Raw genomic sequence first — 13,744 nt, forward strand, 5'->3', positions numbered from 1 at the left:
CCATAACTGTTGGGCCTGGGCCCCGAACTGTGACCCTACAATGAGAATATAAAGTAATTTCACAAAAAATATTTAAAAATTTTCAATGTTTACATAAGAGTAATTTTGTAGATTTGGAAGGAAACTAAAAAAAAATATAAAATTGGTGTGACCCATAAAACCCATTTATCTTCACATTTTTTTCTCTCATCTACCTTCTTATAACCAAACAAAGGAAAATGAATTCTTTCTCCTTCGTTCTATCTCATTCCCTCTAACGCGTTTTGGCTGCAACTCACTACTTTTTCTCAACAATTTATAATCATGTTAGAATTATGGGGAAAAAAATTCATAGATACAAAAATTGTTGCCCAGATTTTCACCTTCCTTGAGATTCACAAAATCAATTTTGCTAAAAAGGAAATGAGTTAAAAGTTTGTTCAAAGAATTGGTCCCTATAGTCTATAGATTTATTTTATATCAATATGTCAGCTAAAAAGAAAAAAAAAAATCTTTGATCTTTTTTCTTCCTTGTAAATAAATTTTTATAGAAAATCTTATTATATACTTTCTATTACACATTCCATACACACTGCCTTTTGAAATTGTATTTTCAAAACACATTATCAGATAAAATGTGTTTTGAAAATACAATTACTCAAAACTTTATACCTCCTCATTAACACGGACACAGATAAGTCCATTTACATGCATGCAACATATATATGAGATGCAGAGCTAAAGCATCAATCTATTTTTGTTTTGGAAAAACAATCAATTGAGAATGCATTTCATCAACAATCAACGCAATCAAAATACTTTGGCAAATTCTGCCTATATATGTCATAGACTCATAAACTTTGTATCCTATATTTTGTCAAAGCATGTTCCAGGCAGAAAAAATGAGGTTTGTGATAGATTATGTCAATTACCATCACCATGTGCCCAGCAAAAACAAGTTGAGTTCTTTTTCTCTTATTTATATTTAAAAATTTTAACAAGGAAATCATATAGGAAATTGCATTGAAAAATGCCTTTACATTGATTTTGGATCTGATTAACATTGACAAAACTCCACCCAAAAAAAAAAAAAGTACCAAAATTATACATAAACAAGCGAAATAGATGCTACTGTCGAAGCTTTTTCAATAACCACTTCCACCATGACCTCCATGGCCACGAACATCTTGGTATTTCTCTCATCTTCTAAAAGTTCACAAGCCTCCAAGAAGAGCTCATCATCCATGTCTTTGAAGTGTTGCAACTATACATTCTATTGAACCATTTAGTCTTGTCCTCACTCTACCCAAATACTACTTTTTTACTATACATGGCTTCCCCTAGCTCAACCGCCTCTTGTATCTCTTAATTTCTTGATGGTTCTCTACACTTTCTTTATAAATGCTGAGGTTGACAAAAGTTGCAGATTTACAAATTCCCTAGCTGAAGATTGAATATCTCCAATTTTTTTATATCATCAATCCCCAATAGGCAATATCCCAAGCTGGGTGTTATTAATTATTATCAAACTACGTGTCGCACTCATTACTTCCTATATGATCCGTGTCGTTTACATAGAAATCAGCATTGGTTCCGCATACTACAAGTCCATGAATATTTATTTATGGTTTGGTTAAGTCTGACACATGTCACACTTATATTGGATAATTAGTAGAGTTAGTTAGAAACTGATTTATGGTTTCATAATTCAGTTATTACTGTTCATTGTGCAACGCCATTCATTTCTGCCTTTCTGGTATATAAACTCTACCGTATCCCTAATTTCGTAATTTACCATAATGAGAACATAGCCATAACTTTCACTCTCATTTTATTTCGTCTACTTCAATTTCTCTCTCATCCCCAACTTCTCCTTTTTTTTTTTTTTTTTTTGAGGAAATCATCCCCAACTCAGCATCACTCAATTTTTCAGATATATATTATAGCTTCCCATGAGACCTTCCTTTGTTAAGTGCTCTCTCTCTCAGTTATGTGAAACCAAAAAAATATATATAGTTTACATCATTAAAAAATCACTTTATCTATTTTACATGATCGATTTTATAACACACTATACAACTGTTCTTCATTTTAAGGTTCATCATATTAAAATAATACTTTTTTTCTTGCTCACAGAAATTTTTATTTTTTTATTTCCCTTCTCACAGACAAATCACCCATCACAATAGTTCATTTTCTATGTTAGCATTTCAAAAGTGCGCGACAAGTAACTTTTTAAACTTTTTAGAAACCATACTTATGCTTTAATTTTACATTGCAATATCATGGAAGTTTTTGTGTTAAAAGTTCGACCTTATATTCATGTGTTGAGAATATAGTAAGGAGTAAATAGCTAACTTCTTATCAGTACTATTTTTTTTTTTTTTTTTTCATTTCTAGAAACTTAATATCAGTACTTTATTAGTCAATCTGAGTTTTTTCCTTTTTTTTTTTTAACTAGAAAATTTTATTAAAAAATAGAGAAAATAATTAAAAAAGGAGAAAACAAAAAATAGGGAAGGATTCACAAATGCCTCTCTTTGTTTTTTTTTTTTTTTTTTAAATATTTTTATTTAGCAATGTGGGTACGACAATTTTGTGCCTTCTCTTCACACTTTCTTTGGGCTTTCTCTAACATTTTTTTTTTTTTTTGGTCGGGCTAAATTGTACTGACCCATTAGTATATAAGATAGTTCCAATGTTTATGCTTTATTTTAAAAGAAAATAATGTCCACTTTTATTTTTATTTTTTAAATTTTATTTGTTTATATTATATCCAAACCAACACTAAATTAACCTTAATAGTTAATAGCCACGAGACTTTGTTAATCAGTTATTTTATATTTTTATTATTCAAATTGTTGTGTAATTTGTTCTTTTGGCTTATAAAAAATGACATCTATTGCCTCTTGATATAAGAATAAACTGCTTAGCTCATAGGGGTAAAAAGCCCTTAGATTATCTGATAACTAGTTCTGACAGTCAGTTACCCATAGGAGTTTGATTAACAATGAAGATTGTTATATAGTATGTATGTGACATGTAACTAATCTGAGTGGAGTTCTTCTATGTCATAAAAAAAATGACATCTACTTATAAAGAGTTCTATCCAACTCAACAGAAGCCTTGACCATCCAAAAATTATCTTAGAATGATGATTGATTGAGTATAAAATAACTTTTAATAATTTATGTTATTTTTCCTTTCTTAGTTGAATTAGGATTTTGCTAGCTTTCTAGTTGAATCAAGATTTAGATTATGCTATTTCCTTTTTCCTAGTTGAATTTGGATTTTTTTTTCCTTCCACTAGTAGAAAATAGAAATAGGACTATTATATATTTTTCAAAAAGTAGTAGGAGAAAGTCTCCTCCTATAAATACTTTTTAGAATGAGGTGGTGATTATTATTTTTACAGTTTCAATGTAATAAATAATAATAGTACTTGGGTATATTTCTTCAAATTTTAGTTAAGAGATAAATCAATCATTGTCTACAGAGTGATGGGCTACTGAAGAAAAACCCAAATTAAACCCATCATCCTCCCTTTGAGTCAATACCCAAATTCAGCCAACCCAAACTTAAGTCAGACCTATCCGTCATATTCATTGGAAGCCCTGAATCAGATTGCTGAAAAAGGTGCCTAGTGTCATTAGTTACATAGGAAAGTTATGAAAATTCTGTATTATTAGCCTTCTGAAAGTGGTGATTATTCTATCCATGAAATAGAATAATTAAACCAAAAATTTAGAGCAAGCCAAATCAATGTTTGATATTGCTAAAATTGAAAGAAACCAGACAAATGGATCAATTTGAGTAAAAGCATTCCCATTTCAACTTAAATGCATATCATTACTTATATCACCACCACCATTAGGATCAGCGTTAACTCTGGTTACCATAGTTAAATTTGCTATTTGGTTAGGTTAAAGCCTTTAAATGAGGTGGAATGTTGTAGACCTTATATTTGTTTTAGACAGATCCTAACCCTTACTTGGACACTCTCAATTTCAACTGAAATGGTAAAGATCCGAATTTGTGGAAGAGATGACCCACAATTTTGTGCCTTATCTTCACACTTTCTTTAGGCTTTCTCTAACATTTTTTTTTAGTGGGGCTAAATTGTACTAACCCATTAGTATGTAAGACAGTTTCGATGTTTCTGCTTTATTTCAAAAGAAATTAAGGCCCTCTTTTATTTATTTATTTATTTGTTTAATGTAAATTTATTTAATTATTTTGTATCCAAGCCCACACTAAATTAACTTCAATAGTTAATACCCACCAGACTTTGTTAATCGGTCATTTTATATTTTTATTATTCAAATTGTTATATAATTTGTTCCTTTGACTTATAAAAAATGGCCATCTATTGCCTCTTGGATATAAGGATAAACTGCTTAGCTCATTAGGGGTGAAAAGCCCCTAGATTATCTGGTAACTGGTTCTAACATGTGGGGTTAGTTGCCCGTAGGAGTTTAATTAACAATGAGAATTGTTATATAGTATGCTCTGCGACATATAACTAATCTAAAGTGAAGTTCTTCTATGTCATTAAAAAAATGACATCTATTTATATAGAGTTCTATCCAACTCAATGGAAGCCTTGACCATCCGAAGTCTTAGAATGCCAATTGATTGAGCATAAAATAATTTTTAATAGTTTATGTTATTTTTCCTTTCTTAGTTGATTAGGATTTTGCTTGCTTTCTAGTTGAATCAAGATTTAGATGATGCTCTTTCCTTTTCCTGGCTGAATTTGGATTTTTTTTTTCCCTTTTTAGAGTAGAAAATAGAAATAGGACTTCATTATTTATTTTTCTAAAAGTAATAGGAGAAAGTCTCTTCTTCTAAACACTTTTTAGAATGAGGTGGTGGTTATTAAGTCATTATTAATAAAAGTCTCTATTAAGAGGTTCACTTTCTGTATTATTTTGTCTACTAACCTCGTTTTCTTCAAAACTTAGGTTTTGTGACAGAGTTGTAGACTTGTAGTTATATGTATAAGTGTAACAAATTCTACTTCTACAGACCTAATCTACATCAGTTAGTATCAAAGTCACGTTGGGCTACATCAGACAATCTTATAAGACCGCATGTGCGCATTGTATGAGAGACCACCTCCTACCACCAACCATTATCAAAGAACTCTGAATACAATCAACATTGTTTTGTGCAACACAACATTTACTAAAGTTACCATTTAAAATAAAATAAAATAAAACTTGCCAAGTCACCAATAATTCTAGCACCCAATCCACCGTCATCATGTTTACTACTTGAGCTAGGATAGAAACCGACACAATGTTTATGAATCTCAAAAGGATTTGGATTAGGATAAAAATGGCACAATTTTGATGCAGCATAATTAAAAGGATACAATTTTTCAAATCCATAATGATAAACGATATACCATTTTTCATATTAGAACTCTTTTCACATTTAGGGCCACTCCCAGACCGTTTGGGTTGTTCATGGCCCAAATCTAAATGCAAAATGAAAAATTCTAGAAAGGGCAAGCAAATTATTTGTATTGGGCTCAAACAACACCATCATTGCCACTTCATCATGAATTATGAAGGACATACAATTATGATAGGAAATGACATACAATTAATCTTTTGATGATTTCACAATTTATGATTGTAAGGTGCTCTAAAAGTCAACTACTGTCAAACAATGTGTTAAAAGGGAGAATTGGTAACTTTTATATTCTTGGTTTGAAGCTTATAAGCATAAGCCCAACCCCATCAATAAAAAGTACCTTTATTTGGAAATGATAGACATTTTTTTTTTCAATAGTTGTGCACAACCTAATAGGCCTCTCCGGTCTTTGTTCTTGAGGTTGCTAAGCTTGAGTTGTTTCGAAAGCACTTGAGTACCTTCAAAAGGGACTTAGAGAGCATTAGGACAGATTGCATAGAGCTTTGGGTCATTTTACAAGTGCAGAGTGCTTAAGTAATTCACTCTTTAGACACTATATTAGAAAGTAAGGTCAATAACATTTTGCCTTCTGGGGTTATACCAACTAATAAGCTTCCCAACTCCTCCCCAATACTCGCATATGTTTTGAGCCTTTTGACTACACGTGGCTTCTCCTCCAATACTAGTAACTTTTCCTTGATGGTTCTCTGAACTTTTTGAGAACATGCTGAGGACTATGAAGTTGCGGATTTTTTTTTTTCCTCAGATAATATTTTCGAACTCCGCAGATGTATATTGCATATCCCCAAATATCACAATCCCCATCTGAAGGACACCATTGTTGATCTCCAATTTTATGTCCAGTCAACTTGACCTACCATTTTGACATTGAATACCAGAAATCAAGCCCAAATCACAAATCTAAGATGCAATGTCTGTATGCAATTGCATCTGGATGCTCTAACAAAATGTCATTTTTAAGAGAAAGCTACTCAAAACTTTCCAGTTCAATGTTGAACAGTGAACAATAAATATGATTATGTTATGCACCCGTTGTTACCCACCCAGTTTACTTCAAGAATACAGTATTAACTTCATTTCATCAAGGGAAAATATACAAGTGAAAGAAAGAAAAGTGTGTGTTTGTGCGCACCCCATGCCATGGGCTACAATTCAGTGATAACCAGAGGAAATGAATTAGGAAAACCTATTATCCCATCAAGATTTCTAATAAAAAGAATGATACTTTGATATAAGTTTCCTAAAGATCATAATCCTCTATCAGTGTTTGGAAAATTTCATCCCAGCAAAGCCAATCTATTTGAGGTGAATCAGGTGATCCTTGATTTATGTATACTCTTTCATTAAGCTTAAATACTAATCTTCTAGTACATTTTGCCACCAAGAAGTCTAAATTTTTTACTGAATAATGCAATCATCCAAGTCAAATCTTGCGCATTTTATGCAGGTCCAATTTATTTCTTCTGTGCAACTGCTCTAACATAAGGTCAATAAAATAATGGACCATGAGAATGACTATTAGCAAATAATTGGTCATCCTCCTCATCTAAAACTTCAAAATAACTCTCATTATTATGAGAGAATTTATTCTAAATGCATAAGGTACCAAAGAAAAAATGGTACACTTATTTTCATTTCATATAGCTTTAAAAAAATCAATAATCTCAAACATTACCAGAAATTGGGAGAAATCACTACTTTTACCTGACACTTTCAGGAAAACCTAATGTAGTCATTGCATTATGGTGAAGTTAAAACTTATCACAACGCTACTTATACAAATTCGTACACTGACCATAATAGCAGGTGGACAACTAATGCACCTGTATTTTAAACATGCTAGTATAGTTTTCACATGGCCTTCATCTATAAATCTGCATGTAGTCATAAATTATGTAGAGTCGTAAATTGATCGTACCAATCTTGTCTACCTATATGTAGTATTGTGAGAGAGAGAGAGAGAGAGATCATTACTCCCAGCTCATAGTCCTCCATGTCCTGAGAGTGATTTTAGTATTTGCTCACTGACGACTGTCCAGAGTGACTTGACAAAATGCTATTGTAATCAATGCAATCTGAACAAGCACACATATATTTAGACACATTGAGCACTTTCACCAAATTGCTCAGTAACTACAATCCAAATAAACTTTTTTTTTTGGGTGGAGTGGAAGGCTGACAAAAGAAACTCACACTTAACAACATTAAAGCTGATATCTTGACCCACTTGGTTATACCCTCTATAAGAAGTTGGAATTCCATAAATCAAGCACAAATAAACTTCATTTAGACTGAAAATTGTGGGTTCAACAACATCAGATTTTGGATGACAAAAACTGAGATAATGCAACTGAAAGGACTCTGATATTGTAGGTTAAGAAACAATACTACGAAAATACCAATATGAGCAGACAATACATTCTTGAATTATTTTGAAAGCACTTGATGCTGAACAAACATACCAATCATCAGATCTGGATCTTCACTGTTGAAATCTGCACTCCATACAGAAATGTTTTCTCTGTTAGTAACGTCTTCACCATCTATAACAAAAAATTTCAGACAGCTTGGCACATATTTATTTCTTTATGACAAAAAATTAGGATGCACCTGGATATTTTATAAATAAGCAACAAAATTGAGAAAATAAGAATCCTAGACAAAATCTCAGAGGTTATCATTCACCTTTCTATCATTACATTGCTTCCTCAAATATTTGTATCTATGCCTTGGAGCATCTTTGTGATGGTGAGACCAAATTTCCCATTGAACAGTCTCACCATTTCAATTCAAGCCATCACATGAATCCATCACCAACTTTATTCCTGTTAAGCACTTGGTATCATAACAATTCAATGAGGTAATGATCCATTTTTTGTAGGATTTATTCTTGGACATCCACTGTCAGCCACAGGAATGGCCTTCTTTTATGCACCAACAGAAATGATAAAATTTATTTATGGGGGGATAACAATTCATTTAACAAAGCATTTGAGAATGCACTTGCTGGGACAGGGCTATTCATTGCAACACCTAATTGGAAAAAGTAGTTTTTATCACTAACAAACTAAAATGATCAAAAATACATGTCAACAAAGCAATAGCTAAAGCTTCAAAATAACTAGGGATGACAAATTTGATTTTAAATTCAGGGAAAGACAGGAAACTAACAGAGATTTTTTTTTTTTTTTCCTTAGTTTACAACTATTTGATATGATTCTTAGAAAGAACAAAATATAACTATCAAATGAATCAAAAAAAAAAAATGGAAATTGCACTTCAGTTTATCTTACATATCTACCACATGGATCAGCACACTCGAGATAAGGAAAATGGGTCGGCAAACTCTAAACTACTCTAAGAAGAGAAATCCAGTTTCCTTTTGCTGAATATAATTTCTGGCAATCCCAATGTCCACATTTGTTCAATCAGCACATTTGGTACCCCCCAAATTAGTTAATGACTTTTCAAGACCTTTGCACTGCTGCCTCTTCTCTCTCTTCACTAAATTTTTTTTTTAAAAAAAAAACCCATTTATTCTTTGACATCTAAAACTTCAAATACAATTACAAATTATTTTGAAAAGTCATAATAAAATAAAAAACAATATATCCTTGTTTAAATGCCATCAATTAACTAACAAATAAAATATTGTACCAACAATTGTCTTTCATACTTACTTCCACCTGAATGACAGAAGAACAAGAATATTCTACGTACCTCTATTGATCCCGTGATTTACTAGTAATCTCCTCTCCTTTTCTTTTCAAGGTAAGTCATTTGCTAATAAGCCTTGTCTTAACTGAATCAAAATCTGACACTTTCTATATGCTGCAAAAACACCATGATAAGAAGAACTACACAAAACCCACATATAATTTGACCCAAACATAGATGTCACAATCTGTGCGTTGATAATCAAAGGTCATTCATAAACAAAACTCTACTCCTTCAAATAAGATGTTGTACAGCCTAGTATTGAATGAGAAAGAAGAGCAATCTAGTGTAGCAAAAAAATAGAGAGCGTGTGAAAGAACTAGATTTTTTTTCAAATTCAACTAGAAGCAGATGCAACTAAACCTTAACTTAATGCAGGAAACTTTAGAGCACATTTTATTCATACTAAAAACATGTCCAACTAGGAAAAAAAAAGCCGAGAAAACAAAAAAGTATAATAACAACAAAATTGTTAATTCGAAGTCTGCAAAGTTTGAATAGAATGAAGGGTAGCCATGATTCTTAAGGCAACATCTTAAGCAGAAAATATATTAAAAAAATGTACAACTAGTAAAAAAACCGACCCATGCATAAGATTTCTCACTTGGTAGAAGCATAGTTACATATTTATCTAAATACCCAATTAGAGGCAAACTTGAAAGAGTGACAGATCAACAACGTCAAGTATTCTTGCCCTGCAAAGCTATAAGCCATGAGATGATATTTGTTCATCAAATTACTAATTTCCTTTCACTAATACTATTATTTTCTTCACATTACCGTATCCTTTCAAATTGGGTTGGTACCCCTTTATGAATGAGGGCGTTAATTTAGTGAGACAGACAATACAACTAAAGTGGGTGACAAACTTTGTTCATTCAACAAGGCAAAAAAAAATTGAACTAAAACAATGCAGAGGAAAACAGTTTCAATTTAATAACAGTACCTTGTAATGTTTTCTAGGAATTTGATCAAGAGGTTCACATTTCCTTGAACTGTGGATATGGATTGAAGTGGGAATCACAGTTTACAGAAGGATAGGCCATTGAAGAGGGAGCTAAATCAAACCCATCTCCAACAGTTGAGTCAGATCCCAAACCCAAGTCAGACCCATTTTTCACATCTAATTGAAGCCCTGAATCAGTTGGCAAAGAGAAGTGCGAAGTTTCATGGTGGACATTGGGTTGCAGCTGAGTCATTATATGCAATGCGTTCAAAGGGACTGGCAATTGATGACAAAACCAAATCACAGCTATCATTGCTTGAATGCACTGAAGATGGCCACACTGAATAAGTGGAGCCCACGACCTTTAAACACTGGCAACGGGTTTGAGCTCCACAGTAACATGAGCAGCTCCTTGCTACTAAGGGCCTGTGTCGATGAAAAGTACTGTTAACTGGGTAATGACTTTATGAATCGGCTATATAATTCTAAAATTTCAACTCAATGATCCACTCCTAATCCGAGTTTGAATTTTTCTAATATATATATATAGTGCATTGTTTTGAATTGTCTTCTAGAGGAAAATCAAAGGAAGCACGGGTGCCCGATTGGGCTGGCGCACCCGTGGCAGAATTTTTTTAATGGTTTCTGATTCAGCCCGATATGGCCTGATTCGGGCCGGTTCGATCCAAAACAGGCCGAAACAGGCACCAAATCAGTCCGATATGGGCCAAAATAATTGTTTAAAAAAACCTAAAACATTTCATCAAAACACACCGTTTTGACAACTTACCTTAAAGAAATAATCCTAAAATCATCTCAAAGTCTCTCTCAATCTCTAACCCACAGCTCCAGCAATCTAGCTCTCCCTTAAACTCCCTCCATCTCTTACTTTATTATCTACTAAAGCACTTAAATTGGTATACGTTTACCATTATATGAAAAAAAAAAATGCTTAGCAATATATAGAAAATAAAAATAAAAATATATTTATTAATTTTTATTAATAAATGTATCCTGCTCACCCGTATCCTATTTTTCAAAATTGCCGTGTCGCCACACCGCACCCGCACGTGCACCCAAACCCGTGCTTCCTAGGTCCATTCCATCAATTAAACCTTAACTTCGTAGCAACATTCATTCAAGCTATCTATTTTAGAACTAATACCATTGAGCCCCTTCAAAAACCCATAACTAAAATGCTTAACTAATTAAAACCAATAATTCTAATCACTACAAGTAATCTCCTGACTATGGCCAAATAGATGTTGATCTTTGTAAGTCTAAAAAAGTATAGGCCTTTGGACTTTATTTGTCCATTAACTTGATAAATTAAATGCTTTTTCTTTTAGATAATATTGAAATCTCTTTTACCATCACAAGAAATAGAATTCAACAACAATATGACTTCCCATTCTCTTTCTCTAAATTAGTACCCTGTATGAAAAAAGCCCTAAAGAAAAAGAGAATGGGAAGTGAGAAAGACCCCTAAAGATGCAAATCAAACAATGCAAAATAGATGAGCGAATTTTCAATGTAAAGATGAATTAATAGAAAATAGTTTTAATGTAAAAATAATACCTGGGCATATTTCTTCGAAATTTTAATAAAGAGATTCTTAGTTTCTTTGACGGTGGATATAGATTGAAAATGGTGTCATCTTTTTAAAAATAGATTGGCTACATAGTTCTCAAAACCGGACCAGACCGGGAGGTTGGACCATGAAAACCGGGAACCGGGATGAAAACTAGTAAACATAGGCACATATTTTCCACATGTACCCCTATCCTTGCAAACACAGGCACGTATTTTCCATTTCTACTTGACCAATGATAGATTTTACATGAAATCTCAACATGATTCCAATCACCTTGCATCAAGTCTCCAAATTCCCTCTGTAATCGACAGTGAGGTACACCATAAAACCACAGATGATCACACTTCAAATCATACAAATGCGTCCTACCTATAGGATGTTGCTTACGACTATTCGTAAAAAAGTGGATATCACAAACCCAATCGATTTTATCATCACGAATAGAACTGTACTTATCAATTATTAGCGTAACTATCCTTCAATGGAATTAGATGAAAAGCAACACAAACAGCGATTGCTGGAAACTCTAGACCAACCCAAAATGATATGGAACTTTCAATGCTTTGATGATTGATCCAATTCGAAATCTTCTTTCCTGGTACTATAGTGTGTGTTTGTATTCAGCTTCTGCGTCCACGTTTAGCGTTTCCTGCGTTTCAGCTGTTTTTTTTTTTTTTTTTTTTTTTTTTTTTTTTTAGCCGCACTTGTTGACTTTTTGTCCGTGAACAGTGCATTTGTGCACTGTTCATGGACCCACAAATTACACTTTTCAGCAACTTTTTCATTAAAAATGGGTCCCACGATACTATTCACACATTTAAAAATTATTTTGCTACAGTGTTTTCAGTTTTCAGTTTTCAGTTTCAGCAAAATAAGTTCTATCCAAACACACCCATAATACTATATCTCTCTCCCAAATCAATCAGATATGCATCTAGAGTGGGAAAGGACCCATGTTGAATTGCGTTGAACTTAGAGAGGGAGAGGTGGGAAGAGTAATCAATCTGATGTGATAATTTGCGATGTGAATGCGAATCCATTAATACTTTGTCTTTCACACTTGAACATTTCATATTTTGTGAAAGCCCTAACTTTCTTCCAAAATGCATGCAATTTATTATGAATTTTAAGAAATTGAAGTTTAGCAAATCTAGTGAAGCATTTGCAAAGGTAACCAAAATTTTTTCTATTATCACTTTAAGAAAGAGAGAGTTACCTGAAGGAATAATTTTCTTAAAGATTTTGAATTCAACAAAATGCAGTTGGTTGCATCTACTTGTGTTATACTTACTGCAAGCTTTGGAATTTTCTTAAGGAACTTGGAATCCTCAATTACAAGGAATTCTAATCTATCAAATTTGATAATGCTTTCTCAGAGGTTCAAATCTTCACTCCATGATAGTAAATATTTCTCTTAGTGGGTGTAGCAAGAAGTCAACTTTTTTAGAAAAATCAACCTTGGAAAACAATATTTTGAAAAGCCACCATAAGAATTGCATGTTGCTGCTTGTTTACCAATCCCCACATCCTTTGGAGATTGGACATTACCATAAAGCAAGAGTTGGCGAAGATGTTGCAATTTATAAATGCTACTTGGAAGCTTACATGAATAGAAATAGGAACCTATACATAATCGCTTAAGCCCAATGAGATTCCCAATTGATGGAGGAAGCTCTCTAATGGCAATGCATCCCAGACTTGAATACTTTAAATTTTCCAGTGCTTGTGGAATATCGAGGAACCTCTTAACCCTTTTGCAATTAAGAAAAAATAAATATTTAAGAGATTTCATCGCAATACAACTTGGAAGAATTTGAAGTTCAACACAACCCCAGAGATCCCAACTTTCAAGCTTATCAAGACATCCAACAGAGTCATGAATCTTTACTAACTTTCTACACTTTTGGAGATCAAATTTCTTTATGTTTGGGATGGCACTCAATAAGTCGGGTAATTTCCTAATGTATTGATTGGAATTGAAATTCATATATGTCAAGTTTTTGCATTGTATCCTCTATAGAAAAATAAAATAAAAAATTTTAACTTCCAACAAACATTATTAAAAT

The 13,744-nt window shown here is 32.7% G+C and overlaps 1 protein-coding gene across 1 annotated transcript in view; it reads right to left on the reverse strand.

Moving 5' to 3' along the window:
- Nucleotides 1-5,844: 5,844 nt before the first annotated feature.
- The window catches only part of LOC126717105 (disease resistance protein RUN1-like), a 188,773-nt gene continuing 180,873 nt past the window's right edge, over nucleotides 5,845-13,744 (reverse strand). The window contains exon 18 of the mRNA XM_050418399.1: nucleotides 5,845-5,858. The gene's annotated coding sequence lies outside the window, so the exon portion shown is untranslated. The remainder of the gene's footprint in view (nucleotides 5,859-13,744) is intronic.

The sequence above is a fragment of the Quercus robur genome, chromosome 3 (assembly GCF_932294415.1).
Source record: "Quercus robur chromosome 3, dhQueRobu3.1, whole genome shotgun sequence".
Taxonomy (NCBI): Eukaryota; Viridiplantae; Streptophyta; class Magnoliopsida; order Fagales; family Fagaceae; genus Quercus; species Quercus robur.